This window comes from Fukomys damarensis, unplaced genomic scaffold (genome assembly GCF_012274545.1).
Source record: "Fukomys damarensis isolate Sample0158 unplaced genomic scaffold, DMR_v1.0_HiC HiC_scaffold_17, whole genome shotgun sequence".
NCBI lineage: Eukaryota > Metazoa > Chordata > Mammalia > Rodentia > Bathyergidae > Fukomys > Fukomys damarensis.
In genome coordinates this window covers 38063845-38068735 of record NW_022900929.1, presented here as the reverse complement: position 1 = coordinate 38068735, position 4891 = coordinate 38063845, and the positions used below count along the sequence as shown (strand labels likewise).

At 39.7% G+C, this 4891-nt stretch overlaps 1 long non-coding RNA gene across 1 annotated transcript; it reads right to left on the bottom strand.

The window, feature by feature from the left end:
• Positions 1 to 337: 337 nt before the first annotated feature.
• Positions 338 to 4767, bottom strand: LOC104862590. The gene is made up of 4 exons (XR_780378.1): positions 4736 to 4767; positions 3359 to 3461; positions 2926 to 3040; positions 338 to 392 (listed from the first exon to the last, which is right to left on the bottom strand). It is a non-coding gene; the product is annotated as an uncharacterized LOC104862590 (long non-coding RNA).
• Between the last annotated feature and the right edge of the window lie 124 nt (positions 4768 to 4891).

Sequence of the window (4891 nt, the reverse complement as noted above, 5' to 3'; positions counted from 1 at the left end):
GAATTGCGCTACTTGTAACTTAATTATACATTTGCCTAGTGTTACTAAAACTTATTTTAAAACTAAAAATTTTACCTTTGCATCCGACCTAAATTATCTGTTACACCATCCATTGTTAATGTAAACACACTTTGGGATGTACTCTTCTACACAAAAACTATAATGAATTTTTTACTCTTTACTGAGCAGTCTCTGCCTTTGAGCTTGGTTTCCTACACATAAAATGTCCTCCCTATTATAAGCTTCACCCTAACAGTTGCCACATTGTAAGGCTGTGAATAATACAGTACTCACATGGTAGGGCACATGTCTCCCTTATAAAACTGAGTACTCTGGTCATTTTTAGATAATCTCAGTATCTCCACCAGTACATATTGGGTCCTTGAAAAGTACTAAATAAAAAAAGAATTGTGGAAGAAATGGTCTAGGTTAATGAAAAATCACTTATCATACAAATATCCCAGCATATTTTTATTTCAGTTAAACAAGATACTCCAAATTCCCAATATATGGAAGTGTTCTCTATACTCATCAAATGGGACTAATTAGAAAAGGTAAGTGATTGTTTTTTATGTACAGCAGAAAGAACACAGACTTAGGAAACAAAAAGTTAGTACAAAATTATAGCAAATTTCAGTGTGAATTTTTATAAGAATTTACATTCAGAGGCTCTTATTATTTTTAGGAATTCTCCTCTTGACAATCTTTCTAATTAAAATGTGAAACACGAAACCAACAGATATAAATTTAAAATAAAGCAAAGCTTCATTAAAGCTGCTACCAAGAGGCAGTAACCTCAGAATAAACAATCCTATTGAAAACAAAAATCAATGTCATTAATATAAAGGGTGCACTGGATAAGTGCTCCATAATTCCAGCTCTATACACTAGCTGAGGGACTCCATTTTCCTGTTTCATTTTTCCAGAGTTACAGAAGAACGAACCAGAAAGTTTCCAGGTTATAATCATACATCTAGTAGATTTTCTTTTAATCCCAGCAAAACATTTATTCCTTCTTCCTTATCTTTTTGAATAGGAATGTGTTTTCAAAAAAAAAGTTTTAAAAAATATACAACTTTGACATTTTGAGAATATTGCAAAATGCAAAATGAATTTAATAAATATATTGTCTTTTGGGAAGGATTCTAGGTATTGGGCCACAGCCTCATGCTGCTAAGCACAGCTCCTCTACCACTAACTTATAGCCTTCATCCCCCAGCCTCTGTCCCACAAATATATTTTTAAAGTATTTTCCCAAGCACTGGGGTTAATAAGAAAATGTAGAGACTATTATGGGCTGAGCTGTGGCCCCCCAAATGTTTGTGTTGAAGTCCTAGCCCCAGTACTTAAGAATGTGACCAGTTTTAGAGACAGGGCCTTTAAAATAATTAATTAAGTAAAAATGAGGTGATGTGGATAGGTCCTAATACAGTGACAGCAAACCTTTTAGAGCTCTCAGTGTGTGTACAGCCCGCTGTGGCGTGGGGGCCATAAGTTCTCCCCCATCCAATGTGACTGATGTCTTTTTGAGATGAATGGGACACAAGATACATACAAGGGACAACCATGTGAGGACATCGGAAAGCAACATCTGCAAGTCTCTGAGGGGCCTCAGAAGGAGCCACCAGCCAACACCTAGAACTCCAACTTCCTGCCTCCAGAACTGTGAAGAAAGGGTTCCTGGTGTTCAGGCCACGTGTCTGGCACACCTTGTCATGGAAGCCTGAGAAGATAAGGCAGGCACTCACGGAGCTCTCAAAAGCCCGTGGTCCAATTGGGGAGACAGATAGGAAGTACTGTAAGAAGGTAAAGTACGAATATCAGCAGCCTAGCAGAATTTTACACAGTAATTGAAACAATAATTACATAGACTATTTTGCAGCAGGAAAATGTTTATAAAAACATTAAATGAAAAGGAAAAATTCTATAATATATCTATTTTATGATCACTAATAAAAGATGGGTAAATTGATAGAGAACAGAAAAAAACTCAGAAAAACACAGTGTTTGGGTGGGTTTTGTTTTTTGCTGAGGGAAGATTCTTGATGAACTTTCATTTTTTTAGTTCTTTATTGCTATTGTGTAGTAGTGATTTGATAAGTTTAAAAAAAAACATTTAACTTAAAAAGAATACAATTTTGCCAGCTCAAAATCTCCAAACTATTAGGTATTAATTTTTATCAAGTCCGAATGTTGACATGTATATAAATTTAAAAACCTGGACCAATGCTGTATCAGTCCATGGGTACATTCCTCCTCTTTATCTCTATCTTTCTGTTTCATATGTCAGCACAGTTCAAATTTCTGCTTTTGAGAATACTGAGAGAAGTATTCTAAAAAGAAATTCAGAGTTTTTTGTGAGACTAAAGTTTGTACAAAAAGTCACTAAGAAAAGATATAAGGAAAATCGCAGATTTGAAGCTATATGTGAGGAACAGTACTCCAGAATGAGCTTGTAGAACTTCCTTTGACTGTGAGCCTTAAAAAGCCAGCTCATGTATAACAATGTCCAAGGCCAGTTTGAAAAGTAAGGGTGAGCCAGGTGAGGTAAGAAAAGAGCATCCATTCTTGAGGTATCCAGACAGGCCAAGCCCGGGCACCTTCCACTAGAGACTCAGGGCACCTGACAATTCTCCTCGCAGTAAAGGACAAAGGACCAACAAATGCAGCCAAAGAGCTCAGCCTGGAACAGAGCAGATGTTTGCCAACAACTTTGCACAGAGGTAGCGTTCTCCCCAGCAAGTGAGACGTGCAATGATTCTCAGAAACAGTTCTGCACAGAGCAGGGCAGGGCAGGGAGAAAAAAAAAAATAACAAGGAAAACAGCTGCATTAGAGCTGCACTGGGTGTTAATCAAGCCATACCCAACACTGCAGTAAGGCTTATATCAAAGACCTTAATTTGCCCCAAAGGCCTTGTTTTTACCTTGATTTAATAGTGTTCACTCGTAGCATCTGTTGTCTTCATCCATGCCAGGCCCCAAACTGGAGGTTCTGCAGCTCCTGCCAGCTTGCCTTTGGTAGCCCCTCAAGGAGAAAAGCTCCCCAGGAAGGAGATGGACTTTATTTTTATCCTAGTTAAGTCCCTATCCAATCCATTAACAGCTGGGATAACCTTGGTCCAGGGCATTTCCTGGAGAAGCTATCACCAACTGGGGTTAATGAACTCTCCCTACCATTAATTCCTGGGAGAGGCCATTGGCCTGAATTGTTACTTAATTACTCTTCTGTGTACAGCTTCATAAAGCAATGAAATGCCTTCTTTCAGGAAGAAGGGAGATGGTAATGGGGGTCATCAGAGGCCATTAATTTTACAAATAGTTTGGTAGAAACTATAGTATATTAAGAAGTCACTTTACCTCACAAATCAACTCACTGTGGCCCTCCTCAAGTAGATATCTAAAACTTCACAGGTTTCCTTGACTTGTATACACAAATCCTTCGAAAGTATGAAGAATCTGTCTAAAATGACACACATTCAGGTATACATAAGTACATTCCTCACATTCTATAACTGAACTATTCCTAAAGTTGTCAAGACAAACCCAACGGAGACAGTTTGACATGGCACAGAAATTTCCATGTTGGAAACCTCTTTTGAGCAACTTCTCTGTCTCTTGAGGCTTCTCTCTTTCTCTGAGCTCTTCCCTTTCCTGGCACAGTGGTGCTACCAGCCACACAGGTCCACACACTGATTCGTTTGCTCACCACTGACCAAATCAGAGGAGGCCATTTATTTTGCTAAAAAGCACGATTTATTTTTACTAAAAAGCTAGCAAATAAGCTAGCTTATTCAAAGCTAGCTCTGAAGGGATAGATGGGCTTTGTAACCTCACTTTGTACAGGATGTTAGGATATTTTTTAACAAGGAAAAGTGGAGGAAGAATTCTGAAACAGTAGATACTTTCATGCTTGTTTCATCCCCCTTGACTAAGGAAATCGAACATTGACCTTCTGGTCCAGCATCTGCATATCTGTCCATTCATCTGGCCAGAAGAGAGATGGGTGGCAATCTGTGCTCTAAACTTGAGTCTGGAGAAGCCACTTGTCTCTAAAGGAAAAAAATCTAACTTTTAAAGTTTCATTTTGCCATGCCAGTTAGTGGCAGGTGCAGAGAAAAGCTAAGTTCACCCTGCACACTCCAAGTTCTTCCCTTGTCCACTGAGCTTCTTCATGCAGCCACTGACCACTTCCAGGGTTGATCAGGCCTAGCTGCTTTCTCTACACCACTCAGTTTAAAACTGGGACACCCTGACTACACACACACGCGCGCGCACACACACACACACACACACACACACACTGCCTTTCCTCTTATCCTGTTCACTTGTTTCTTCTCTGTTCTCTTATCATATAAAATAAGTTACTGTTTGCTGACTTTGTTACTCCTGTGTCCCTCCAAACACACACACACACACACACACACACACACACACACACACACCTCCCTTCTAAGGTGAGTTCTGAGATCAGAAATTCTCTGGGCTGTTGCACTCACTCTTTCTCCCCATGTGCCTGGCAAACATAGGTGCTTTTTAGTGTTTCAAATGTTTGCCGTTTGAATGAGTAGTTAGTTGGGCACATAGTGGGATCAGACATCTGGCTGAAAGACCCATAGTTCCCATTCTCATCACATTTGTGCTGAAGAGAAGGCTTATCTACTAGGGAAAGAAAAGAAAATGGCTATCCCTTCATATACTCCAGAAATCAGATCCACGGATCCTACCACTGCTTACGGCAGGCTGGAGTGTGAAGCCCACAGACCCAATGGAGGCTCTGACTATGTGAAGGAGAAACTGTTGCCACCCACCTCACTCTGACATGCAGAGTCACAACCGCTCAGAAAGTTCTAAGATTCTACTGAGATTCTTTTCTAGTAGGAAAAGGCTAGA